The sequence below is a fragment of the Pleurodeles waltl genome, chromosome 4_1, assembly GCF_031143425.1.
Source record: "Pleurodeles waltl isolate 20211129_DDA chromosome 4_1, aPleWal1.hap1.20221129, whole genome shotgun sequence".
NCBI classification, from domain to species: domain Eukaryota; kingdom Metazoa; phylum Chordata; class Amphibia; order Caudata; family Salamandridae; genus Pleurodeles; species Pleurodeles waltl.
In genome coordinates, this window is record NC_090442.1 from 55,195,533 (window position 1) to 55,222,890 (window position 27,358).

Genomic DNA, 27,358 nt, shown 5'->3' on the forward strand with positions numbered 1-27,358 from the left:
TATGCTAACAAGGAAAGAGAAAAGTCACGTGTCTCGTGGCCTTCCCACCATTAGACAGTAGTCTGCGCAAGAAAACATCCAACAGTGACAGGACAACCAAGCAAATGACAAACGCCGTGCTGAATAAAGTCATCTTACATGACATTTCGTATAAAGGCCCAGATCATGGGGATGATCGCGCAGAAGCAGCAAGTATCAGAGCCACCGAACCTGAGGTGAGTTACACGAGGAGAAAGGGCGACATGGGGACAGGGGCTAGGGGCTCAGGGAACAGCTACCACAATGCAACCTCGGGTGTGGGGATGCCACTCATTGCGGGTACTGCCCTGGGATTTCCTTTTAGAAAGAATCGCTGGTTAAAGTGTAGTGCACAAAAAACCCAACTCCTCGATTACACTATTAGATAACATCCTTTAACTGCCCCACCCACCCTGTGTGAGTCTCACCCACTTCCCGCCTGCTCCCTCTAGTCTGAGAGTTGTATCTCCACAAAAAACACACAGTGGGGCTCAATGAGCTGCTCATGTCTGACATGGACACCTATGCAGTGCTGGATTCACAACCTGAAAGCCTGCAAAGGAAAGTGTGCCCGGCAGAAGATAAGCTGCCTGGCAACTCAGAACCTTCTTCTAAGAGAAGTAAGACATGTCACAATGGAGTCTAAGCCTACCTGTCTTATGCCAGGACCTTAGAGCTGCAGGCAGGAGCACAAAGGTAAAAACATATATTGAGTCCCAACACGCTCACTGCGGTGGTTGGTCTCTGTGGCGCAATCGGTTAGCGCGTTCGGCTGTTAACCGAAAGGTTGGTGGTTCAAGCCCACCCAGGGACGTATGCTTTTGCCTACATCAAGTCCTGAATTAAAACACAGCTGTCTGGCTTTGCTCTTAGAGCTCTCGCTTTGCCTGCGTGACATGCTCTATCTCAACATTTCTATCTTCTCTCATCTCTTCACCTCTAGTCATTTCCACCAATAGGACTGGAAACGGGCCACCAAGCCTTCTACTTTAACCACAGGCGTACTGAGTGCCAATAAAAGGCACAGAAGCATTTCTTGATCCGGGGCTGAGAACTGCATGCACAGGGACCTCGTGGCGCAACGGTAGCGCGTCTGACTCCAGATCAGAAGGTTGCGTGTTCAAATCACGTCGGGGTCACTCTTTTACATTTTTTTGCCCACCAAGTCTATATCTCTGACTTCTAAAGCAAAGCCAAAAGAAGGGCGCTTTGCATTGGCCGGGAATCGAATCCGGGCCTCCCGCGTGGCAGGCGAGAATTCAACCTCTGAACCACCAATGCTTCACTTACATAGGCTGAGCAGAGAGCCCTGCCGTAGACAGTAGTGATGAGGCCCATGCATTCGCATGGGACACCTATGAACAAAGTTTGCATGGCAAGCCTTGGACTGCCAAACGTTCACATGCTGATGGCAGGAATCAGATGCAGGAGACTGAAACTATGAATGTTTCTGCTTTTGCTAAGGACAGTGGTTTGGGGCCAGTGTTGTGCTTGACAGAGCACGACATCAGCCTGCTCTCTGGCTGCTCCCGGGAGAAGTGGCTGACAGAAAGCACCCTCCAGACCACCAGCAATCTTGTGTTTCACAACATGCCACTGTCACTGGACTTTCCTTCTGGGAAAGCCTAGTCACTGACCTGGCCAGATTCCCTGTCCTCCCCAAAATCCTGGGGAGAAACGGGCAGAGTTCTGCGCCCTGCGCCCTCTTTCGCGTCCCTAACGCGCTCCCAATGCGCCCTACAGCCCTGGTCGGGCACAGCCCTGGTCGGGCTCATACCACTGGGGCCTCTGCCGAGGAAGAGCCCCGGAAGCCTAGGGCCAGGCCTATTGCACAGGCATCTTAGACCAGGCCATTCCGGGATTGCTGTGTTTCACGTCCTGCCCTTCAACACTCCTGGGAGGGCTTTCCCTGAGAACCCTCATGTCTCTCCCCTCCCAGGAGGCTGTGGTTCTATGCAAAATAGGGGGTGCACCACGGGCCGTCCCCTTTCCTCTCTCTCGCCAATATCTTTCACCAAAGCTGAGCCCTGCAGGTAAATGTATCTATCTGGCTGAGGGGCCAGGGAGGGCCTTTGCCTGCAGTCTTACAAGCCAGAGTGCAGAGAAGGCAGCAGCTCTGGGACCGGGACTCTGCTCAAAGACATATCTAACATGCCACAGTGGAGCTGAGATGGGCAAGACACGTGTCTCACAGGCTGGCAGCACACCAAGACAGTGGCAGGAAACTATGCTAACAAGGAAAGAGAAAAGTCACGTGTCTCGTGGCCTTCCCACCATTAGACAGTAGTCTGCGCAAGAAAACATCCAACAGTGACAGGACAACCAAGCAAATGACAAACGCCGTGCTGAATAAAGTCATCTTACATGACATTTCGTACAAAGGCCCAGATCATGGGGATGATCGCGCAGAAGCAGCAAGTATCAGAGCCACCGAACCTGAGGTGAGTTACACGAGGAGAAAGGGCGACATGGGGACAGGGGCTAGGGGCTCAGGGAACAGCTACCACAATGCAACCTCGGGTGTGGGGATGCCACTCATTGCGGGTACTGCCCTGGGATTTCCTTTTAGAAAGAATCGCTGGTTAAAGTGTAGTGCACAAAAAACCCAACTCCTCGATTACACTATTAGATAACATCCTTTAACTGCCCCACCCATCCTGTGTGAGTCTCACCCACTTCCCGCCTGCTCCCTCTAGTCTGAGAGTTGTATCTCCACAAAAAACACACAGTGGGGCTCAATGAGCTGCTCATGTCTGACATGGACACCTAAGCAGTGCTGGATTCACAACCTGAAAGCCTGCAAAGGAAAGTGTGCCCAGCAGAAGATAAGCTGCCTGGCAACTCAGAACCTTCTTCTAAGAGAAGTAAGACATGTCACAATGGAGTCTAAGCCTACCTGTCTTATGCCAGGACCTTAGAGCTGCAGGCAGGAGCACAAAGGTAAAAACATATATTGAGTCCCAACACGCTCACTGCGGTGGTTGGTCTCTGTGGCGCAATCGGTTAGCGCGTTCGGCTGTTAACCGAAAGGTTGGTGGTTCAAGCCCACCCAGGGACGTATGCTTTTGCCTACATCAAGTCCTGAATTAAAACACAGCTGTCTGGCTTTGCTCTTAGAGCTCTCGCTTTGCCTGCGTGACATGCTCTATCTCAACATTTCTATCTTCTCTCTTCTCTTCACCTCTAGTCATTTCCACCAATAGGACTGGAAACGGGCCACCAAGCCTTCTACTTTAACCACAGGCGTACTGAGGGCCAATAAAAGGCACAGAAGCATTTCTTGATCCGGGGCTGAGAACTGCATGCACAGGGACCTCGTGGCGAAACGGTAGCGCGTCTGACTCCAGATCAGAAGGTTGCGTGTTCAAATCACGTCGGGGTCACTCTTTGACATTTTTTTCCCCACCAAGTCTATATCTCTGACTTCTAAAGCAAAGCCAAAAGAAGGGCGCTTTGCATTGGCCGGGAATCGAACCCGGGCCTCCCGCGTGGCAGGCGAGAATTCTACCACTGAACCACCAATGCTTCACTTACATAGGCTGAGCAGAGAGCCCTGCCGTAGACAGTAGTGATGAGGCCCATGCATTCGCATGGGACACCTATGAACAAAGTTTGCATGGCAAGCCTTGGACTGCCAAACGTTCACATGCTGATGGCAGGAATCAGATGCAGGAGACTGAAACTATGAATGTTTCTGCTTTTGCTAAGGACAGTGGTTTGGGGCCAGTGTTGTGCTTGACAGAGCACGACATCAGCCTGCTCTCTGGCTGCTCCCGGGAGAAGTGGCTGACAGAAAGCACCCTCCAGACCACCAGCAATCTTGTGTTTCACAACATGCCACTGTCACTGGACTTTCCTTCTGGGAAAGCCTAGTCACTGACCTGGCCAGATTCCCTGTCCTCCCCAAAATCCTGGGGAGAAACGGGCAGAGTTCTGCGCCCTGCGCCCTCTTTCGCGTCCCTAATGCGCTCCCAACGCGCCCTACAGCCCTGGTCGGGCACAGCCCTGGTCGGGCTCATACCACTGGGGCCTCTGCCGAGGAAGAGCCCCGGAAGCCTAGGGCCAGGCCTATTGCACAGGCATCTTAGACCAGGCCATTCCGGGATTGCTGTGTTTCACGTCCTGCCCTTCAACACTCCTGGGAGGGCTTTCCCTGAGAACCCTCATGTCTCTGCCCTCCCAGGAGGCTGTGGTTCTATGCAAAATAGGGGGTGCACCACGGGCCGTCCCCTTTCCTCTCTCTCGCCAATATCTTTCACCAAAACTGAGCCCTGCAGGTAAATGTATCTATCTGGCTGAGGGGCCAGGGAGGGCCTTTGCCTGCAGTCTTACAAGCCAGAGTGCAGAGAAGGCAGCAGCTCTGGGACCGGGACTCTGCTCAAAGACATATCTAACATGCCACAGTGGAGCTGAGATGGGCAAGACACGTGTCTCACAGGCTGGCAGCACACCAAGACAGTGGCAGGAAACTATGCTAACAAGGAAAGAGAAAAGTCACGTGTCTCGTGGCCTTCCCACCATTAGACAGTAGTCTGCGCAAGAAAACATCCAACAGTGACAGGACAACCAAGCAAATGACAAACGCCGTGCTGAATAAAGTCATCTTACATGACATTTCGTACAAAGGCCCAGATCATGGGGATGATCGCGCAGCAGAAGCAGCAAGTATCAGAGCCACCGAACCTGGGGTGAGTTACACGAGGAGAAAGGGCGACATGGGGACAGGGGCTATGGGCTCAGGGAACAGCTACCACAATGCAACCTCGGGTGTGGGGATGCCACTCATTGCGGGTACTGCCCTGGGATTTCCTTTTAGAAAGAATCGCTGGTTAAAGTGTAGTGCACAAAAAACCCAACTCCTCGATTACACTATTAGATAACATCCTTTAACTGCCCCACCCACCCTGTGTGAGTCTCACCCACTTCCCGCCTGCTCCCTCTAGTCTGAGAGTTGTATCTCCACAAAAAACACACAGTGGGGCTCAATGAGCTGCTCATGTCTGACATGGACACCTAAGCAGTGCTGGATTCACAACCTGAAAGCCTGCAAAGGAAAGTGTGCCCGGCAGAAGATAAGCTGCCTGGCAACTCAGAACCTTCTTCTAAGAGAAGTAAGACATGTCACAATGGAGTCTAAGCCTACCTGTCTTATGCCAGGACCTTAGAGCTGCAGGCAGGAGCACAAAGGTAAAAACAAATATTGAGTCCCAACACGCTCACTGGGGTGGTTGGTCTCTGTGGCGCAATCGGTTAGCGCGTTCGGCTGTTAAACGAAAGGTTGGTGGTTCAAGCCCACCCAGGGACGTATGCTTTTGCCTACATCAAGTCCTGAATTAAAACACAGCTGTCTGGCTTTGCTCTTAGAGCTCTCGCTTTGCCTGCGTGACATGCTCTATCTCAACATTTCTATCTTCTCTCATCTCTTCACCTCTAGTCATTTCCACCAATAGGACTGGAAACGGGCCACCAAGCCTTCTACTTTAACCACAGGCGTACAGAGGGCCAATAAAAGGCACAGAAGCATTTCTTGATCCGGGGCTGAGAACTGCATGCACAGGGACCTCGTGGCGCAACGGTAGCGCGTCTGACTCCAGATCAGAAGGTTGCGTGTTCAAATCACGTCGGGGTCACTCTTTGACATTTTTTTCCCCACCAAGTCTATATCTCTGACTTCTAAAGCAAAGCCAAAAGAAGGGCGCTTTGCATTGGCCTGGAATCGAACCCGGGCCTCCCGCGTGGCAGGCGAGAATTCTACCACTGAACCACCAATGCTTCACTTACATAGGCTGACCAGAGAGCCCTGCCGTAGACAGTAGTGATGAGGCCCATGCATTCGCATGGGACACCTATGAACAAAGTTTGCATGGCAAGCCTTGGACTGCCAAACGTTCACATGCTGATGGCAGGAATCAGATGCAGGAGACTGAAACTATGAATGTTTCTGCTTTTGCTAAGGACAGTGGTTTGGGGCCAGTGTTGTGCTTGACAGAGCACGACATCAGCCTGCTCTCTGGCTGCTCCCGGGAGAAGTGGCTGACAGAAAGCACCCTCCAGACCACCAGCAATCTTGTGTTTCACAACATGCCACTGTCACTGGACTTTCCTTCTGGGAAAGCCTAGTCACTGACCTGGCCAGATTCCCTGTCCTCCCCAAAATCCTGGGGAGAAACAGGCAGAGTTCTGCGCCCTGCGCCCTCTTTCGCGTCCCTAACGAGCTCCCAACGCGCCCTACAGCCCTGGTCGGGCACAGCCCTGGTCGGGCTCATACCACTGGGGCCTCTGCCGAGGAAGAGCCCCGGAAGCCTATGGCCAGGCCTATTGCACAGGCATCTTAGACCAGGCCATTCCGGGATTGCTGTGTTTCACGTCCTGCCCTTCAACACTCCTGGGAGGGCTTTCCCTGAGAACCCTCATGTCTCTGCCCTCCCAGGAGGCTGTGGTTCTATGCAAAATAGGGGGTGCACCACGGGCCGTCCCCTTTCCTCTCTCTCGCCAATATCTTTCACCAAAGCTGAGCCCTGCAGGTAAATGTATCTATCTGGCTGAGGGGCCAGGGAGGGCCTTTGCCTGCAGTCTTACAAGCCAGAGTGCAGAGAAGGCAGCAGCTCTGGGACCGGGACTCTGCTCAAAGACATATCTAACATGCCACAGTGGAGCTGAGATGGGCAAGACACGTGTCTCACAGGCAGGCAGCACAACAAGACAGTGGCAGGAAACTATGCTAACAAGGAAAGAGAAAAGTCACGTGTCTCGTGGCCTTCCCACCATTAGACAGTAGTCTGCGCAAGAAAACATCCAACAGTGACAGGACAACCAAGCAAATGACAAACGCCGTGCTGAATAAAGTCATCTTACATGACATTTCGTACAAAGGCCCAGATCATGGGGATGATCGCGCAGAAGCAGCAAGTATCAGAGCCACCGAACCTGAGGTGAGTTACACGAGGAGAAAGGGCGACATGGGGACAGGGGCTAGGGGCTCAGGGAACAGCTACCACAATGCAACCTCGGGTGTGGGGATGCCACTCATTGCGGGTACTGCCCTGGGATTTCCTTTTAGAAAGAATCGCTGGTTAAAGTGTAGTGCACAAAAAACCCAACTCCTCGATTACACTATTAGATAACATCCTTTAACTGCCCCACCCACCCTGTGTGAGTCTCACCCACTTCCCGCCTGCTCCCTCTAGTCTGAGAGTTGTATCTCCACAAAAAACACACAGTGGGGCTCAATGAGCTGCTCATGTCTGACATGGACACCTAAGCAGTGCTGGATTCACAACCTGAAAGCCTGCAAAGGAAAGTGTGCCCGGCAGAAGATAAGCTGCCTGGCAACTCAGAACCTTCTTCTAAGAGAAGTAAGACATGTCACAATGGAGTCTAAGCCTACCTGTCTTATGCCAGGACCTTAGAGCTGCAGGCAGGAGCACAAAGGTAAAAACATATATTGAGTCCCAACACACTTACTGTGGTGGTTGGTCTCTGTGGCGCAATCGGTTAGCGCGTTCGGCTGTTAACCGAAAGGTTGGTGGTTCAAGCCCACCCAGGGACGTATGCTTTTGCCTACATCAAGTCCTGAATTAAAACACAGCTGTCTGGCTTTGCTCTTAGAGCTCTCGCTTTGCCTGCGTGACATGCTCTATCTCAACATTTCTATCTTCTCTCATCTCTTCACCTCTAGTCATTTACACCAATAGGACTGGAAACGGGCCACCAAGCCTTCTACTTTAACCACAGGCGTACTGAGGGCAAATAAAAGGCACAGAAGCATTTCTTGATCCGGGGCTGAGAACTGCATGCACAGGGACCTCGTGGCGAAACGGGAGCGCGTCTGACTCCAGATCAGAAGGTTGCGTGTTCAAATCACGTCGGGGTCACTCTTTGACATTTTTTTCCCCACCAAGTCTATATCTCTGACTTCTAAAGCAAAGCCAAAAGAAGGGCGCTTTGCATTGGCCGGGAATCGAACCCGGGCCTCCCGCGTGGCAGGCGAGAATTCTACCACTGAACCACCAATGCTTCACTTACATAAGCTGAGCAGAGAGCCCTGCCGTAGACAGTAGTGATGAGGCCCATGCATTCGCATGGGACACCTATGAACAAAGTTTGCATGGCAAGCCTTGGACTGCCAAACGTTCACATGCTGATGGCAGGAATCAGATGCAGGAGACTGAAACTATGAATGTTTCTGCTTTTGCTAAGGACAGTGGTTTGGGGCCAGTGTTGTGCTTGACAGAGCACGACATCAGCCTGCTCTCTGGCTGCTCCCGGGAGAAGTGGCTGACAGAAAGCACCCTCCAGACCACCAGCAATCTTGTGTTTCACAACATGCCACTGTCACTGGACTTTCCTTCTGGGAAAGCCTAGTCACTGACCTGGCCAGATTCCCTGTCCTCCCCAAAATCCTGGGGAGAAACGGGCAGAGTTCTGCGCCCTGCGCCCTCTTTCGCGTCCCTAACGCGCTCCCAACGCGCCCTACAGCCCTGGTCGGACACAGCCCTGGTCGGGCTCATACCACTGGGGCCTCTGCCGAGGAAGAGCCCCGGAAGCCTAGGTCCAGGCCTATTGCACAGGCATCTTAGACCAGGCCATTCCGGGATTGCTGTGTTTCACGTCCTGCCCTTCAACACTCCTGGGAGGACTTTCCCTGAGAACCCTCATGTCTCTGCCCTCCCAGGAGGCTGTGGTTCTATGCAAAATAGGGGGTGCACCACAGGCCGTCCCCTTTCCTCTCTCTCGCCAATATCTTTCACCAAAGCTGAGCCCTGCAGGTAAATGTATCTATCTGGCTGAGGGGCCAGGGAGGGCCTTTGCCTGCAGTCTTACAAGCCAGAGTGCAGAGAAGGCAGCAGCTCTGGGACCGGGACTCTGCTCAAAGACATATCTAACATGCCACAGTGGAGCTGAGATGGGCAAGACACGTGTCTCACAGGCAGGCAGCACAACAAGACAGTGGCAGGAAACTATGCTAACAAGGAAAGAGAAAAGTCACGTGTCTCGTGGCCTTCCCACCATTAGACAGTAGTCTGCGCAAGAAAACATCCAACAGTGACAGGACAACCAAGCAAATGACAAACGCCGTGCTGAATAAAGTCATCTTACATGACATTTCGTATAAAGGCCCAGATCATGGGGATGATCGCGCAGAAGCAGCAAGTATCAGAGCCACCGAACCTGAGGTGAGTTACACGAGGAGAAAGGGCGACATGGGGACAGGGGCTAGGGGCTCAGGGAACAGCTACCACAATGCAACCTCGGGTGTGGGGATGCCACTCATTGCGGGTACTGCCCTGGGATTTCCTTTTAGAAAGAATCGCTGGTTAAAGTGTAGTGCACAAAAAACCCAACTCCTCGATTACACTATTAGATAACATCCTTTAACTGCCCCACCCACCCTGTGTGAGTCTCACCCACTTCCCGCCTGCTCCCTCTAGTCTGAGAGTTGTATCTCCACAAAAAACACACAGTGGGGCTCAATGAGCTGCTCATGTCTGACATGGACACCTATGCAGTGCTGGATTCACAACCTGAAAGCCTGCAAAGGAAAGTGTGCCCGGCAGAAGATAAGCTGCCTGGCAACTCAGAACCTTCTTCTAAGAGAAGTAAGACATGTCACAATGGAGTCTAAGCCTACCTGTCTTATGCCAGGACCTTAGAGCTGCAGGCAGGAGCACAAAGGTAAAAACATATATTGAGTCCCAACACGCTCACTGTGGTGGTTGGTCTCTGTGGCACAATCGGTTAGCGCGTTCGGTTGTTAACCGAAAGGTTGGTGGTTCAAGCCCACCCAGGGATGTATGCTTTTGCCTACATCAAGTCCTGAATTAAAACACAGCTGTCTGGCTTTGCTCTTAGAGCTCTCGCTTTGCCTGCGTGACATGCTCTATCTCAACATTTCTATCTTCTCTCATCTCTTCACCTCTAGTCATTTCCACCAATAGGACTGGAAACGGGCCACCAATCCTTCTACGTTAACCACAGGCGTACTGAGGGCCAATAAAAGGCACAGAAGCATTTCTTGATCCGGGGCTGAGAACTGCATGCACAGGGACCTCGTGGCGCAACGGTAGCGCGTCTGACTCCAGATCAGAAGGTTGCGTGTTCAAATCACGTCGGGGTCACTCTTTGACATTTTTTTGCCCACCAAGTCTATATCTCTGACTTCTAAAGCAAAGCCAAAAGAAGGGCGCTTTGCATTGGCCGGGAATCGAACCCGGGCCTCCCGTGCGGCAGGCGAGAATTCTACCACTGAACCACCAATGCTTCACTTACATAGGCTGAGCAGAGAGCCCTGCCGTAGACAGTAGTGATGAGGCCCATGCATTCGCATGGGACACCTATGAACAAAGTTTGCATGGCAAGCCTTGGACTGCCAAACGTTCACATGCTGATGGCAGGAATCAGATGCAGGAGACTGAAACTATGAATGTTTCTGCTTTTGCTAAGGACAGTGGTTTGGGGCCAGTGTTGTGCTTGACAGAGCACGACATCAGCCTGCTCTCTGGCTGCTCCCGGGAGAAGTGGCTGACAGAAAGCACCCTCCAGACCACCAGCAATCTTGTGTTTCACAACATGCCACTGTCACTGGACTTTCCTTCTGGGAAATCCTAGTCACTGACCTGGCCAGATTCCCTGTCCTCCCCAAAATCCTGGGGAGAAACGGGCAGAGTTCTGCGCCCTGCGCCCTCTTTCGCGTCCCTAACGCGCTCCCAATGCGCCCTACAGCCCTGGTCGGGCACAGCCCTGGTCGGGCTCATACCACTGGGGCCTCTGCCGAGGAAGAGCCCCGGAAGCCTAGGGCCAGGCCTATTGCACAGGCATCTTAGACCAGGCCATTCCGGGATTGCTGTGTTTCACGTCCTGCCCTTCAACACTCCTGGGAGGGCTTTCCCTGAGAACCCTCATGTCTCTCCCCTCCCAGGAGGCTGTGGTTCTATGCAAAATAGGGGGTGCACCACGGGCCGTCCCCTTTCCTCTCTCTCGCCAATATCTTTCACCAAAGCTGAGCCCTGCAGGTAAATGTATCTATCTGGCTGAGGGGCCAGGGAGGGCCTTTGCCTGCAGTCTTACAAGCCAGAGTGCAGAGAAGGCAGCAGCTCTGGGACCGGGACTCTGCTCAAAGACATATCTAACATGCCACAGTGGAGCTGAGATGGGCAAGACACGTGTCTCACAGGCTGGCAGCACACCAAGACAGTGGCAGGAAACTATGCTAACAAGGAAAGAGAAAAGTCACGTGTCTCGTGGCCTTCCCACCATTAGACAGTAGTCTGCGCAAGAAAACATCCAACAGTGACAGGACAACCAAGCAAATGACAAACGCCGTGCTGAATAAAGTCATCTTACATGACATTTCGTACAAAGGCCCAGATCATGGGGATGATCGCGCAGAAGCAGCAAGTATCAGAGCCACCGAACCTGAGGTGAGTTACACGAGGAGAAAGGGCGACATGGGGACAGGGGCTAGGGGCTCAGGGAACAGCTACCACAATGCAACCTCGGGTGTGGGGATGCCACTCATTGCGGGTACTGCCCTGGGATTTCCTTTTAGAAAGAATCGCTGGTTAAAGTGTAGTGCACAAAAAACCCAACTCCTCGATTACACTATTAGATAACATCCTTTAACTGCCCCACCCACCCTGTGTGAGTCTCACCCACTTCCCGCCTGCTCCCTCTAGTCTGAGAGTTGTATCTCCACAAAAAACACACAGTGGGGCTCAATGAGCTGCTCATGTCTGACATGGACACCTAAGCAGTGCTGGATTCACAACCTGAAAGCCTGCAAAGGAAAGTGTGCCCAGCAGAAGATAAGCTGCCTGGCAACTCAGAACCTTCTTCTAAGAGAAGTAAGACATGTCACAATGGAGTCTAAGCCTACCTGTCTTATGCCAGGACCTTAGAGCTGCAGGCAGGAGCACAAAGGTAAAAACATATATTGAGTCCCAACACACTTACTGTGGTGGTTGGTCTCTGTGGCGCAATCGGTTAGCGCGTTTGGCTGTTAACCGAAAGGTTGGTGGTTCAAGCCCACCCAGGGGCGTATGCTTTTGCCTACATCAAGTCCTGAATTAAAACACAGCTGTCTGGCTTTGCTCTTAGAGCTCTCGCTTTGCCTGCGTGACATGCTCTATCTCAACATTTCTATCTTCTCTCATCTCTTCACCTCTAGTCATTTACACCAATAGGACTGGAAACGGGCCACCAAGCCTTCTACTTTAACCACAGCCGTACTGAGGGCCAATAAAAGGCACAGAAGCATTTCTTGATCCGGGGCTGAGAACTGCATGCACAGGGACCTCGTGGCGAAACGGTAGCGCGTCTGACTCCAGATCAGAAGGTTGCGTGTTCAAATCACGTCGGGGTCACTCTTTGACATTTTTTTCCCCACCAAGTCTATATCTCTGACTTCTAAAGCAAAGCCAAAAGAAGGGCGCTTTGCATTGGCCGGGAATCGAACCCGGGCCTTCCGCGTGGCAGGCGAGAATTCTACCACTGAACCACCAATGCTTCACTTACATAGGCTGAGCAGAGAGCCCTGCCGTAGACAGTAGTGATGAGGCCCATGCATTCGCATGGGACACCTATGAACAAAGTTTGCATGGCAAGCCTTGGACTGCCAAACGTTCACATGCTGATGGCAGGAATCAGATGCAGGAGACTGAAACTATGAATGTTTCTGCTTTTGCTAAGGACAGTGGTTTGGGGCCAGTGTTGTGCTTGACAGAGCACGACATCAGCCTGCTCTCTGGCTGCTCCCGGGAGAAGTGGCTGACAGAAAGCACCCTCCAGACCACCAGCAATCTTGTGTTTCACAACATGCCACTGGACTTTCCTTCTGGGAAAGCCTAGTCACTGACCTGGCCAGATTCCCTGTCCTCCCCAAAATCCTGGGGAGAAACGGGCAGAGTTCTGCGCCCTGCGCCCTCTTTCGCGTCCCTAACGCGCTCCCAACGCGCCCTACAGCCCTGGTCGGGCACAGCCCTGGTCGGGCTCATACCACTGGGGCCTCTGCCGAGGAAGAGCCCCGGAAGCCTAGGGCCAGGCCTATTGCACAGGCATCTTAGACCAGGCCATTCCGGGATTGCTGTGTTTCACGTCCTGCCCTTCAACACTCCTGGGAGGACTTTCCCTGAGAACCCTCATGTCTCTGCCCTCCCAGGAGGCTGTGGTTCTATGCAAAATAGGGGGTGCACCACGGGCCGTCCCCTTTCCTCTCTCTCGCCAATATCTTTCACCAAAGCTGAGCCCTGCAGGTAAATGTATCTATCTGGCTGAGGGGCCAGGGAGGGCCTTTGCCTGCAGTCTTACAAGCCTGAGTGCAGAGAAGGCAGCAGCTCTGGGACCGGGACTCTGCTCAAAGACATATCTAACATGCCACAGTGGAGCTGAGATGGGCAAGACACGTGTCTCACAGGCAGGCAGCACAACAAGACAGTGGCAGGAAACTATGCTAACAAGGAAAGAGAAAAGTCACGTGTCTCGTGGCCTTCCCACCATTAGACAGTAGTCTGCGCAAGAAAACATCCAACAGTGACAGGACAACCAAGCAAATGACAAACGCCGTGCTGAATAAAGTCATCTTACATGACATTTCGTATAAAGGCCCAGATCATGGGGATGATCGCGCAGAAGCAGCAAGTATCAGAGCCACCGAACCTGAGGTGAGTTACACGAGGAGAAAGGGCGACATGGGGACAGGGGCTAGGGGCTCAGGGAACAGCTACCACAATGCAACCTCGGGTGTGGGGATGCCACTCATTGCGGGTACTGCCCTGGGATTTCCTTTTAGAAAGAATCGCTGGTTAAAGTGTAGTGCACAAAAAACCCAACTCCTCGATTACACTATTAGATAACATCCTTTAACTGCCCCACCCACCCTGTGTGAGTCTCACCCACTTCCCGCCTGCTCCCTCTAGTCTGAGAGTTGTATCTCCACAAAAAACACACAGTGGGGCTCAATGAGCTGCTCATGTCTGACATGAACACCTAAGCAGTGCTGGATTCACAACCTGAAAGCCTGCAAAGGAAAGTGTGCCCGGCAGAAGATAAGCTGCCTGGCAACTCAGAACCTTCTTCTAAGAGAAGTAAGACATGTCACAATGGAGTCTAAGCCTACCTGTCTTATGCCAGGACCTTAGAGCTGCAGGCAGGAGCACAAAGGTAAAAACATATATTGAGTCCCAACACGCTCACTGTGGTGGTTGGTCTCTGTGGCGCAATCGGTTAGCGCGTTCGGCTGTTAACCGAAAGGTTGGTGGTTCAAGCCCACCCAGGGACGTATGCTTTTGCCTACATCAAGTCCTGAATTAAAACACAGCTGTCTGGCTTTGCTCTTAGAGCTCTCGCTTTGCCTGCGTGACATGCTCTATCTCAACATTTCTATCTTCTCTCATCTCTTCACCTCTAGTCATTTCCACCAATAGGACTGGAAACGGGCCACCAATCCTTCTACTTTAACCACAGGCGTACTGAGGGCCAATAAAAGGCACAGAAGCATTTCTTGATCCGGGGCTGAGAACTGCATGCACAGGGACCTCGTGGCGCAACGGTAGCGCGTCTGACTCCAGATCAGAAGGTTGCGTGTTCAAATCACGTCGGGGTCACTCTTTGACATTTTTTTGCCCACCAAGTCTATATCTCTGACTTCTAAAGCAAAGCCAAAAGAAGGGCGCTTTGCATTGGCCGGGAATCGAACCCGGGCCTCCCGTGTGGCAGGCGAGAATTCTACCACTGAACCACCAATGCTTCACTTACATAGGCTGAGCAGAGAGCCCTGCCGTAGACAGTAGTGATGAGGCCCATGCATTCGCATGGGACACCTATGAACAAAGTTTGCATGGCAAGCCTTGGACTGCCAAACGTTCACATGCTGATGGCAGGAATCAGATGCAGGAGACTGAAACTATGAATGTTTCTGCTTTTGCTAAGGACAGTGGTTTGGGGCCAGTGTTGTGCTTGACAGAGCACGACATCAGCCTGCTCTCTGGCTGCTCCCGGGAGAAGTGGCTGACAGAAAGCACCCTCCAGACCACCAGCAATCTTGTGTTTCACAACATGCCACTGTCACTGGACTTTCCTTCTGGGAAAGCCTAGTCACTGACCTGGCCAGATTCCCTGTCCTCCCCAAAATCCTGGGGAGAAACGGGCAGAGTTCTGCGCCCTGCGCCCTCTTTCGCGTCCCTAACGCACTCCCAATGCGCCCTACAGCCCTGGTCGGGCACAGCCCTGGTCGGGCTCATACCACTGGGGCCTCTGCCGAGGAAGAGCCCCGGAAGCCTAGGGCCAGGCCTATTGCACAGGCATCTTAGACCAGGCCATTCCGGGATTGCTGTGTTTCACGTCCTGCCCTTCAACACTCCTGGGAGGGCTTTCCCTGAGAACCCTCATGTCTCTCCCCTCCCAGGAGGCTGTGGTTCTATGCAAAATAGGGGGTGCACCACGGGCCGTCCCCTTTCCTCTCTCTCGCCAATATCTTTCACCAAAGCTGAGCCCTGCAGGTAAATGTATCTATCTGGCTGAGGGGCCAGGGAGGGCCTTTGCCTGCAGTCTTACAAGCCAGAGTGCAGAGAAGGCAGCAGCTCTGGGACCGGGACTCTGCTCAAAGACATATCTAACATGCCACAGTGGAGCTGAGATGGGCAAGACACGTGTCTCACAGGCTGGCAGCACACCAAGACAGTGGCAGGAAACTATGCTAACAAGGAAAGAGAAAAGTCACGTGTCTCGTGGCCTTCCCACCATTAGACAGTAGTCTGCGCAAGAAAACATCCAACAGTGACAGGACAACCAAGCAAATGACAAACGCCGTGCTGAATAAAGTCATCTTACATGACATTTCGTACAAAGGCCCAGATCATGGGGATGATCGCGCAGAAGCAGCAAGTATCAGAGCCACCGAACCTGAGGTGAGTTACACGAGGAGAAAGGGCGACATGGGGACAGGGGCTAGGGGCTCAGGGAACAGCTACCACAATGCAACCTCGGGTGTGGGGATGCCACTCATTGCGGGTACTGCCCTGGGATTTCCTTTTAGAAAGAATCGCTGGTTAAAGTGTAGTGCACAAAAAACCCAACTCCTCGATTACACTATTAGATAACATCCTTTAACTGCCCCACCCACCCTGTGTGAGTCTCACCCACTTCCCGCCTGCTCCCTCTAGTCTGAGAGTTGTATCTCCACAAAAAACACACAGTGGGGCTCAATGAGCTGCTCATGTCTGACATGGACACCTAAGCAGTGCTGGATTCACAACCTGAAAGCCTGCAAAGGAAAGTGTGCCCAGCAGAAGATAAGCTGCCTGGCAACTCAGAACCTTCTTCTAAGAGAAGTAAGACATGTCACAATGGAGTCTAAGCCTACCTGTCTTATGCCAGGACCTTAGAGCTGCAGGCAGGAGCACAAAGGTAAAAACATATATTGAGTCCCAACACGCTTACTGCAGTGGTTGGTCTCTGTGGCGCAATCGGTTAGCGCGTTTGGCTGTTAACCGAAAGGTTGGTGGTTCAAGCCCACCCAGGGACGTATGCTTTTGCCTACATCAAGTCCTGAATTAAAACACAGCTGTCTGGCTTTGCTCTTAGAGCTCTCGCTTTGCCTGCGTGACATGCTCTATCTCAACATTTCTATCTTCTCTCATCTCTTCACCTCTAGTCATTTCCACCAATAGGACTGGAAACGGGCCACCAAGCCTTCTACTTTAACCACAGGCGTACTGAGGGCCAATAAAAGGCACAGAAGCATTTCTTGATCCGGGGCTGAGAACTGCATGCACAGGGACCTCGTGGCACAACGGTAGCGCGTCTGACTCCAGATCAGAAGGTTGCGTGTTCAAATCACGTCGGGGGTCACTCTTTGACATTTTTTTGCCCACCAAGTCTATATCTCTGACTTCTAAAGCAAAGCCAAAAGAAGGGCGCTTTGCATTGGCCGGGAATCGAACCCGGGCCTTCCGCGTGGCAGGCGAGAATTCTACCACTGAACCACCAATGCTTCACTTACATAAGCTGAGCAGAGAGCCCTGCCGTAGACAGTAGTGATGAGGCCCATGCATTCGCATGGGACACCTATGAACAAAGTTTGCATGGCAAGCCTTGGACTGCCAAACGTTCACATGCTGATGGCAGGAATCAGATGCAGGAGACTGAAACTATGAATGTTTCTGCTTTTGCTAAGGACAGTGGTTTGGGGCCAGTGTTGTGCTTGACAGAGCACGACATCAGCCTGCTCTCTGGCTGCTCCCGGGAGAAGTGGCTGACAGAAAGCACCCTCCAGACCACCAGCAATCTTGTGTTTCACAACATGCCACTGTCACTGGACTTTCCTTCTGGGAAAGCCTAGTCACTGACCTGGCCAGATTCCCTGTCCTCCCCAAAATCCTGGGGAGAAACGGGCAGAGTTCTGCGCCCTGCGCCCTCTTTCGCGTCCCTAATGCGCTCCCAACGCGCCCTACAGCCCTGGTCGGGCACAGCCCTGGTCGGGCTCATACCACTGGGGCCTCTGCCGAGGAAGAGCCCCGGAAGCCTAGGGCCAGGCCTATTGCACAGGCATCTTAGACCAGGCCATTCCGGGATTGCTGTGTTTCACGTCCTGCCCTTCAACACTCCTGGGAGGGCTTTCCCTGAGAACCCTCATGTCTCTGCCCTCCCAGGAGGCTGTGGTTCTATGCAAAATAGGGGGTGCACCACGGGCCGTCCCCTTTCCTCTCTCTCGCCAATATCTTTCACCAAAACTGAGCCCTGCAGGTAAATGTATCTATCTGGCTGAGGGGCCAGGGAGGGCCTTTGCCTGCAGTCTTACAAGCCAGAGTGCAGAGAAGGCAGCAGCTCTGGGACCGGGACTCTGCTCAAAGACATATCTAACATGCCACAGTGGAGCTGAGATGGGCAAGACACGTGTCTCACAGGCTGGCAGCACACCAAGACAGTGGCAGGAAACTATGCTAACAAGGAAAGAGAAAAGTCACGTGTCTCGTGGCCTTCCCACCATTAGACAGTAGTCTGCGCAAGAAAACATCCAACAGTGACAGGACAACCAAGCAAATGACAAACGCCGTGCTGAATAAAGTCATCTTACATGACATTTCGTACAAAGGCCCAGATCATGGGGATGATCGCGCAGCAGAAGCAGCAAGTATCAGAGCCACCGAACCTGGGGTGAGTTACACGAGGAGAAAGGGCGACATGGGGACAGGGGCTATGGGCTCAGGGAACAGCTACCACAATGCAACCTCGGGTGTGGGGATGCCACTCATTGCGGGTACTGCCCTGGGATTTCCTTTTAGAAAGAATCGCTGGTTAAAGTGTAGTGCACAAAAAACCCAACTCCTCGATTACACTATTAGATAACATCCTTTAACTGCCCCACCCACCCTGTGTGAGTCTCACCCACTTAACGCCTGCTCCCTCTACTCTGAGAGTTGTATCTCCACAAAAAACACACAGTGGGGCTCAATGAGCTGCTCATGTCTGACATGGACACCTAAGCAGTGCTGGATTCACAACCTGAAAGCCTGCAAAGGAAAGTGTGCCCGGCAGAAGATAAGCTGCCTGGCAACTCAGAACCTTCTTCTAAGAGAAGTAAGACATGTCACAATGGAGTCTAAGCCTACCTGTCTTATGCCAGGACCTTAGAGCTGCAGGCAGGAGCACAAAGGTAAAAACAAATATTGAGTCCCAACACGCTCACTCTGGTGGTTGGTCTCTGTGGCGCAATCGGTTAGCGCGTTTGGCTGTTAACCGAAAGGTTGGTGGTTCAAGCCCACCCAGGGACGTATGCTTTTGCCTACATCAAGTCCTGAATTAAAACACAGCTGTCTGGCTTTGCTCTTAGAGCTCTCGCTTTGCCTGCGTGACATGCTCTATCTCAACATTTCTATCTTCTCTCATCTCTTCACCTCTAGTCATTTCCACCAATAGGACTGGAAACGGGCCACCAAGCCTTCTACTTTAACCACAGGCGTACTGAGGGCCAATAAAAGGCACAGAAGCATTTCTTGATCCGGGGCTGAGAACTGCATGCACAGGGACCTCGTGGCACAACGGTAGCGCGTCTGACTCCAGATCAGAAGGTTGCGTGTTCAAATCACGTCGGGGGTCACTCTTTGACATTTTTTTGCCCACCAAGTCTATATCTCTGACTTCTAAAGCAAAGCCAAAAGAAGGGCGCTTTGCATTGGCCGGGAATCGAACCCGGGCCTTCCGCGTGGCAGGCGAGAATTCTACCACTGAACCACCAATGCTTCACTTACATAAGCTCAGCAGAGAGCCCTGCCGTAGACAGTAGTGATGAGGCCCATGCATTCGCATGGGACACCTATGAACAAAGTTTGCATGGCAAGCCTTGGACTGCCAAACGTTCACATGCTGATGGCAGGAATCAGATGCAGGAGACTGAAACTATGAATGTTTCTGCTTTTGCTAAGGACAGTGGTTTGGGGCCAGTGTTGTGCTTGACAGAGCACGACATCAGCCTGCTCTCTGGCTGCTCCCGGGAGAAGTGGCTGACAGAAAGCACCCTCCAGACCACCAGCAATCTTGTGTTTCACAACATGCCACTGTCACTGGACTTTCCTTCTGGGAAAGCCTAGTCACTGACCTGGCCAGATTCCCTGTCCTCCCCAAAATCCTGGGGAGAAACGGGCAGAGTTCTGCGCCCTGCGCCCTCTTTCGCGTCCCTAATGCGCTCCCAACGCGCCCTACAGCCCTGGTCGGGCACAGCCCTGGTCGGGCTCATACCACTGGGGCCTCTGCCGAGGAAGAGCCCCGGAAGCCTAGGGCCAGGCCTATTGCACAGGCATCTTAGACCAGGCCATTCCGGGATTGCTGTGTTTCACGTCCTGCCCTTCAACACTCCTGGGAGGGCTTTCCCTGAGAACCCTCATGTCTCTGCCCTCCCAGGAGGCTGTGGTTCTATGCAAAATAGGGGGTGCACCACGGGCCGTCCCCTTTCCTCTCTCTCGCCAATATCTTTCACCAAAACTGAGCCCTGCAGGTAAATGTATCTATCTGGCTGAGGGGCCAGGGAGGGCCTTTGCCTGCAGTCTTACAAGCCAGAGTGCAGAGAAGGCAGCAGCTCTGGGACCGGGACTCTGCTCAAAGACATATCTAACATGCCACAGTGGAGCTGAGATGGGCAAGACACGTGTCTCACAGGCTGGCAGCACACCAAGACAGTGGCAGGAAACTATGCTAACAAGGAAAGAGAAAAGTCACGTGTCTCGTGGCCTTCCCACCATTAGACAGTAGTCTGCGCAAGAAAACATCCAACAGTGACAGGACAACCAAGCAAATGACAAACGCCGTGCTGAATAAAGTCATCTTACATGACATTTCGTACAAAGGCCCAGATCATGGGGATGATCGCGCAGAAGCAGCAAGTATCAGAGCCACCGAACCTGAGGTGAGTTACACGAGGAGAAAGGGCGACATGGGGACAGGGGCTAGGGGCTCAGGGAACAGCTACCACAATGCAACCTCGGGTGTGGGGATGCCACTCATTGCGGGTACTGCCCTGGGATTTCCTTTTAGAAAGAATCGCTGGTTAAAGTGTAGTGCACAAAAAACCCAACTCCTCGATTACACTATTAGATAACATCCTTTAACTGCCCCACCCACCCTGTGTGAGTCTCACCCACTTCCCGCCTGCTCCCTCTAGTCTGAGAGTTGTATCTCCACAAAAAACACACAGTGGGGCTCAATGAGCTGCTCATGTCTGACATGGACACCTAAACAGTGCTGGATTCACAACCTGAAAGCCTGCAAAGGAAAGTGTGCCCAGCAGAAGATAAGCTGCCTGGCAACTCAGAACCTTCTTCTAAGAGAAGTAAGACATGTCACAATGGAGTCTAAGCCTACCTGTCTTATGCCAGGACCTTAGAGCTGCAGGCAGGAGCACAAAGGTAAAAACATATATTGAGTCCCAACACGCTTACTGCAGTGGTTGGTCTCTGTGGCGCAATCGGTTAGCGCGTTTGGCTGTTAACCGAAAGGTTGGTGGTTCAAGCCCACCCAGGGACGTATGCTTTTGCCTACATCAAGTCCTGAATTAAAACACAGCTGTCTGGCTTTGCTCTTAGAGCTCTCGCTTTGCCTGCGTGACATGCTCTATCTCAACATTTCTATCTTCTCTCATCTCTTCACCTCTAGTCATTTCCACCAATAGGACTGGAAACGGGCCACCAAGCCTTCTACTTTAACCACAGGCGTACTGAGGGCCAATAAAAGGCACAGAAGCATTTCTTGATCCGGGGCTGAGAACTGCATGCACAGGGACCTCGTGGCACAACGGTAGCGCGTCTGACTCCAGATCAGAAGGTTGCGTGTTCAAATCACGTCGGGGGTCACTCTTTGACATTTTTTTGCCCACCAAGTCTATATCTCTGACTTCTAAAGCAAAGCCAAAAGAAGGGCGCTTTGCATTGGCCGGGAATCGAACCCGGGCCTTCCGCGTGGCAGGCGAGAATTCTACCACTGAACCACCAATGCTTCACTTACATAAGCTGAGCAGAGAGCCCTGCCGTAGACAGTAGTGATGAGGCCCATGCATTCGCATGGGACACCTATGAACAAAGTTTGCATGGCAAGCCTTGGACTGCCAAACGTTCACATGCTGATGGCAGGAATCAGATGCAGGAGACTGAAACTATGAATGTTTCTGCTTTTGCTAAGGACAGTGGTTTGGGGCCAGTGTTGTGCTTGACAGAGCACGACATCAGCCTGCTCTCTGGCTGCTCCCGGGAGAAGTGGCTGACAGAAAGCACCCTGCAGACCACCAGCAATCTTGTGTTTCACAACATGCCACTGTCACTGGACTTTCCTTCTGGGAAAGCCTAGTCACTGACCTGGCCAGATTCCCTGTCCTCCCCAAAATCCTGGGGAGAAACGGGCAGAGTTCTGCGCCCTGCGCCCTCTTTCGCGTCCCTAATGCGCTCCCAACGCGCCCTACAGCCCTGGTCGGGCACAGCCCTGGTCGGGCTCATACCACTGGGGCCTCTGCCGAGGAAGAGCCCCGGAAGCCTAGGGCCAGGCCTATTGCACAGGCATCTTAGACCAGGCCATTCCGGGATTGCTGTGTTTCACGTCCTGCCCTTCAACACTCCTGGGAGGGCTTTCCCTGAGAACCCTCATGTCTCTGCCCTCCCAGGAGGCTGTGGTTCTATGCAAAATAGGGGGTGCACCACGGGCCGTCCCCTTTCCTCTCTCTCGCCAATATCTTTCACCAAAACTGAGCCCTGCAGGTAAATGTATCTATCTGGCTGAGGGGCCAGGGAGGGCCTTTGCCTGCAGTCTTACAAGCCAGAGTGCAGAGAAGGCAGCAGCTCTGGGACCGGGACTCTGCTCAAAGACATATCTAACATGCCACAGTGGAGCTGAGATGGGCAAGACACGTGTCTCACAGGCTGGCAGCACACCAAGACAGTGGCAGGAAACTATGCTAACAAGGAAAGAGAAAAGTCACGTGTCTCGTGGCCTTCCCACCATTAGACAGTAGTCTGCGCAAGAAAACATCCAACAGTGACAGGACAACCAAGCAAATGACAAACGCCGTGCTGAATAAAGTCATCTTACATGACATTTCGTACAAAGGCCCAGATCATGGGGATGATCGCGCAGCAGAAGCAGCAAGTATCAGAGCCACCGAACCTGGGGTGAGTTACACGAGGAGAAAGGGCGACATGGGGACAGGGGCTATGGGCTCAGGGAACAGCTACCACAATGCAACCTCGGGTGTGGGGATGCCACTCATTGCGGGTACTGCCCTGGGATTTCCTTTTAGAAAGAATCGCTGGTTAAAGTGTAGTGCACAAAAAACCCAACTCCTCGATTACACTATTAGATAACATCCTTTAACTGCCCCACCCACCCTGTGTGAGTCTCACCCACTTAACGCCTGCTCCCTCTACTCTGAGAGTTGTATCTCCACAAAAAACACACAGTGGGGCTCAATGAGCTGCTCATGTCTGACATGGACACCTAAGCAGTGCTGGATTCACAACCTGAAAGCCTGCAAAGGAAAGTGTGCCCGGCAGAAGATAAGCTGCCTGGCAACTCAGAACCTTCTTGTAAGAGAAGTAAGACATGTCACAATGGAGTCTAAGCCTACCTGTCTTATGCCAGGACCTTAGAGCTGCAGGCAGGAGCACAAAGGTAAAAACAAATATTGAGTCCCAACACGCTCACTCTGGTGGTTGGTCTCTGTGGCGCAATCGGTTAGCGCGTTCGGCTGTTAAACGAAAGGTTGGTGGTTCAAGCCCACCCAGGGACGTATGCTTTTGCCTACATCAAGTCCTGAATTAAAACACAGCTGTCTGGCTTTGCTCTTAGAGCTCTCGCTTTGCCTGCGTGACATGCTCTATCTCAACATTTCTATCTTCTCTCATCTCTTCACCTCTAGTCATTTCCACCAATAGGACTGGAAACGGGCCACCAAGCCTTCTACTTTAACCACAGGCGTACTGAGGGCCAATAAAAGGCACAGAAGCATTTCTTGATCCGGGGCTGAGAACTGCATGCACAGGGACCTCGTGGCGCAACGGTAGCGCGTCTGACTCCAGATCAGAAGGTTGCGTGTTCAAATCACGTCGGGGTCACTCTTTGACATTTTTTTGCCCACCAAGTCTATATCTCTGACTTCTAAAGCAAAGCCAAAAGAAGGGCGCTTTGCATTGGCCGGGAATCGAACCCGGGCCTCCCGTGTGGCAGGCGAGAATTCTACCACTGAACCACCAATGCTTCACTTACATAGGCTGAGCAGAGAGCCCTGCCGTAGACAGTAGTGATGAGGCCCATGCATTCGCATGGGACACCTATGAACAAAGTTTGCATGGCAAGCCTTGGACTGCCAAACGTTCACATGCTGATGGCAGGAATCAGATGCAGGAGACTGAAACTATGAATGTTTCTGCTTTTGCTAAGGACAGTGGTTTGGGGCCAGTGTTGTGCTTGACAGAGCACGACATCAGCCTACTCTCTGGCTGCTCCCGGGAGAAGTGGCTGACAGAAAGCACCCTCCAGACCACCAGCAATCTTGTGTTTCACAACATGCCACTGTCACTGGACTTTCCTTCTGGGAAAGCCTAGTCACTGACCTGGCCAGATTCCCTGTCCTCCCCAAAATCCTGGGGAGAAACGGGCAGAGTTCTGCGCCCTGCGCCCTCTTTCGCGTCCCTAACGCGCTCCCAATGCGCCCTACAGCCCTGGTCGGGCACAGCCCTGGTCGGGCTCATACCACTGGGGCCTCTGCCGAGGAAGAGCCCCGGAAGCCTAGGGCCAGGCCTATTGCACAGGCATCTTAGACCAGGCCATTCCGGGATTGCTGTGTTTCACGTCCTGCCCTTCAACACTCCTGGGAGGGCTTTCCCTGAGAAACCTCATGTCTCTCCCCTCCCAGGAGGCTGTGGTTCTATGCAAAATAGGGGGTGCACCACGGGCCGTCCCCTTTCCTCTCTCTCGCCAATATCTTTCACCAAAGCTGAGCCCTGCAGGTAAATGTATCTATCTGGCTGAGGGGCCAGGGAGGGCCTTTGCCTGCAGTCTTACAAGCCAGAGTGCAGAGAAGGCAGCAGCTCTGGGACCGGGACTCTGCTCAAAGACATATCTAACATGCCACAGTGGAGCTGAGATGGGCAAGACACGTGTCTCACAGGCTGGCAGCACACCAAGACAGTGGCAGGAAACTATGCTAACAAGGAAAGAGAAAAGTCACGTGTCTCGTGGCCTTCCCACCATTAGACAGTAGTCTGCGCAAGAAAACATCCAACAGTGACAGGACAACCAAGCAAATGACAAACGCCGTGCTGAATAAAGTCATCTTACATGACATTTCGTACAAAGGCCCAGATCATGGGGATGATCGCGCAGAAGCAGCAAGTATCAGAGCCACCGAACCTGAGGTGAGTTACACGAGGAGAAAGGGCGACATGGGGACAGGGGCTAGGGGCTCAGGGAACAGCTACCACAATGCAACCTCGGGTGTGGGGATGCCACTCATTGCGGGTACTGCCCTGGGATTTCCTTTTAGAAAGAATCGCTGGTTAAAGTGTAGTGCACAAAAAACCCAACTCCTCGATTACACTATTAGATAACATCCTTTAACTGCCCCACCCACCCTGTGTGAGTCTCACCCACTTCCCGCCTGCTCCCTCTAGTCTGAGAGTTGTATCTCCACAAAAAACACACAGTGGGGCTCAATGAGCTGCTCATGTCTGACATGGACACCTAAGCAGTGCTGGATTCACAACCTGAAAGCCTGCAAAGGAAAGTGTGCCCAGCAGAAGATAAGCTGCCTGGCAACTCAGAACCTTCTTCTAAGAGAAGTAAGACATGTCACAATGGAGTCTAAGCCTACCTGTCTTATGCCAGGACCTTAGAGCTGCAGGCAGGAGCACAAAGGTAAAAACATATATTGAGTCCCAACACGCTTACTGCAGTGGTTGGTCTCTGTGGCGCAATCGGTTAGCGCGTTCGGCTGTTAACCGAAAGGTTGGTGGTTCAAGCCCACCCAGGGACGTATGCTTTTGCCTACATCAAGTCCTGAATTAAAACACAGCTGTCTGGCTTTGCTCTTAGAGCTCTCGCTTTGCCTGCGTGACATGCTCTATCTCAACATTTCTATCTTCTCTCATCTCTTCACCTCTAGTCATTTCCACCAATAGGACTGGAAACGGGCCACCAAGCCTTCTACTTTAACCACAGGCGTACTGAGGGCAAATAAAAGGCACAGAAGCATTTCTTGATCCGGGGCTGAGAACTGCATGCACAGGGACCTCGTGGCGAAACGGTAGCGCGTCTGACTCCAGATCAGAAGGTTGCGTGTTCAAATCACGTCGGGGTCACTCTTTGACATTTTTTTTCCCCACCAAGTCTATATCTCTGACTTCTAAAGCAAAGCCAAAAGAAGGGCGCTTTGCATTGGCCGGGAATCGAACCCGGGCCTCCCGCGTGGCAGGCGAGAATTCTACCACTGAACCACCAATGCTTCACTTACATAAGCTGAGCAGAGAGCCCTGCCGTAGACAGTAGTGATGAGGCCCATGCATTCGCATGGGACACCTATGAACAAAGTTTGCATGGCAAGCCTTGGACTGCCAAACGTTCACATGCTGATGGCAGGAATCAGATGCAGGAGACTGAAACTATGAATGTTTCTGCTTTTGCTAAGGACAGTGGTTTGGGGCCAGTGTTGTGCTTGACAGAGCACGACATCAGCCTGCTCTCTGGCTGCTCCCGGGAGAAGTGGCTGACAGAAAGCACCCTCCAGACCACCAGCAATCTTGTGTTTCACAACATGCCACTGTCACTGGACTTTCCTTCTGGGAAAGCCTAGTCACTGACCTGGCCAGATTCCCTGTCCTCCCCAAAATCCTGGGGAGAAACGGGCAGAGTTCTGCGCCCTGCGCCCTCTTTCGCGTCCCTAATGCGCTCCCAACGCGCCCTACAGCCCTGGTCGGGCACAGCCCTGGTCGGGCTCATACCACTGGGGCCTCTGCCGAGGAAGAGCCCCGGAAGCCTAGGGCCAGGCCTATTGCACAGGCATCTTAGACCAGGCCATTCCGGGATTGCTGTGTTTCACGTCCTGCCCTTCAACACTCCTGGGAGGGCTTTCCCTGAGAACCCTCATGTCTCTGCCCTCCCAGGAGGCTGTGGTTCTATGCAAAATAGGGGGTGCACCACGGGCCGTCCCCTTTCCTCTCTCTCGCCAATATCTTTCACCAAAACTGAGCCCTGCAGGTAAATGTATCTATCTGGCTGAGGGGCCAGGGAGGGCCTTTGCCTGCAGTCTTACAAGCCAGAGTGCAGAGAAGGCAGCAGCTCTGGGACCGGGACTCTGCTCAAAGACATATCTAACATGCCACAGTGGAGCTGAGATGGGCAAGACACGTGTCTCACAGGCTGGCAGCACACCAAGACAGTGGCAGGAAACTATGCTAACAAGGAAAGAGAAAAGTCACGTGTCTCGTGGCCTTCCCACCATTAGACAGTAGTCTGCGCAAGAAAACATCCAACAGTGACAGGACAACCAAGCAAATGACAAACGCCGTGCTGAATAAAGTCATCTTACATGACATTTCGTACAAAGGCCCAGATCATGGGGATGATCGCGCAGTAGAAGCAGCAAGTATCAGAGCCACCGAACCTGGGGTGAGTTACACGAGGAGAAAGGGCGACATGGGGACAGGGGCTATGGGCTCAGGGAACAGCTACCACAATGCAACCTCGGGTGTGGGGATGCCACTCATTGCGGGTACTGCCCTGGGATTTCCTTTTAGAAAGAATCGCTGGTTAAAGTGTAGTGCACAAAAAACCCAACTCCTCGATTACACTATTAGATAACATCCTTTAACTG

General features: G+C 52.5%; 13 non-coding genes across 13 annotated transcripts; 10 read left to right on the top strand and 3 right to left on the bottom strand.

Annotated features, from left to right (window-relative positions):
- The first annotated feature begins 758 nt into the window (after positions 1-758).
- Positions 759-832, top strand: TRNAN-GUU (transfer RNA asparagine (anticodon GUU)). Its single transcript has one exon. It is a non-coding gene; the product is annotated as a tRNA-Asn (tRNA).
- A 253-nt stretch (positions 833-1,085) lies between these two features.
- TRNAW-CCA (transfer RNA tryptophan (anticodon CCA)) lies at positions 1,086-1,157 on the top strand. Its single transcript has one exon. It is a non-coding gene; the product is annotated as a tRNA-Trp (tRNA).
- A 1,845-nt stretch (positions 1,158-3,002) lies between these two features.
- Positions 3,003-3,076, top strand: TRNAN-GUU (transfer RNA asparagine (anticodon GUU)). Its single transcript has one exon. It is a non-coding gene; the product is annotated as a tRNA-Asn (tRNA).
- A 396-nt stretch (positions 3,077-3,472) lies between these two features.
- TRNAG-GCC (transfer RNA glycine (anticodon GCC)) lies at positions 3,473-3,543 on the bottom strand. Its single transcript has one exon. It is a non-coding gene; the product is annotated as a tRNA-Gly (tRNA).
- A 2,033-nt stretch (positions 3,544-5,576) lies between these two features.
- TRNAW-CCA (transfer RNA tryptophan (anticodon CCA)) lies at positions 5,577-5,648 on the top strand. The gene has a single exon. It is a non-coding gene; the product is annotated as a tRNA-Trp (tRNA).
- Positions 5,649-7,493: 1,845 nt separating this feature from the next.
- TRNAN-GUU (transfer RNA asparagine (anticodon GUU)) lies at positions 7,494-7,567 on the top strand. The gene has a single exon. It is a non-coding gene; the product is annotated as a tRNA-Asn (tRNA).
- Positions 7,568-7,963: 396 nt separating this feature from the next.
- On the bottom strand, positions 7,964-8,034 carry TRNAG-GCC (transfer RNA glycine (anticodon GCC)). The gene has a single exon. It is a non-coding gene; the product is annotated as a tRNA-Gly (tRNA).
- Positions 8,035-10,064: 2,030 nt separating this feature from the next.
- TRNAW-CCA (transfer RNA tryptophan (anticodon CCA)) lies at positions 10,065-10,136 on the top strand. The gene has a single exon. It is a non-coding gene; the product is annotated as a tRNA-Trp (tRNA).
- Positions 10,137-14,219: 4,083 nt separating this feature from the next.
- On the top strand, positions 14,220-14,293 carry TRNAN-GUU (transfer RNA asparagine (anticodon GUU)). The gene has a single exon. It is a non-coding gene; the product is annotated as a tRNA-Asn (tRNA).
- Positions 14,294-14,546: 253 nt separating this feature from the next.
- Positions 14,547-14,618, top strand: TRNAW-CCA (transfer RNA tryptophan (anticodon CCA)). The gene has a single exon. It is a non-coding gene; the product is annotated as a tRNA-Trp (tRNA).
- Positions 14,619-23,531: 8,913 nt separating this feature from the next.
- On the top strand, positions 23,532-23,603 carry TRNAW-CCA (transfer RNA tryptophan (anticodon CCA)). The gene has a single exon. It is a non-coding gene; the product is annotated as a tRNA-Trp (tRNA).
- A 1,845-nt stretch (positions 23,604-25,448) lies between these two features.
- On the top strand, positions 25,449-25,522 carry TRNAN-GUU (transfer RNA asparagine (anticodon GUU)). Its single transcript has one exon. It is a non-coding gene; the product is annotated as a tRNA-Asn (tRNA).
- Positions 25,523-25,919: 397 nt separating this feature from the next.
- Positions 25,920-25,990, bottom strand: TRNAG-GCC (transfer RNA glycine (anticodon GCC)). The gene has a single exon. It is a non-coding gene; the product is annotated as a tRNA-Gly (tRNA).
- Positions 25,991-27,358: the final 1,368 nt, after the last annotated feature.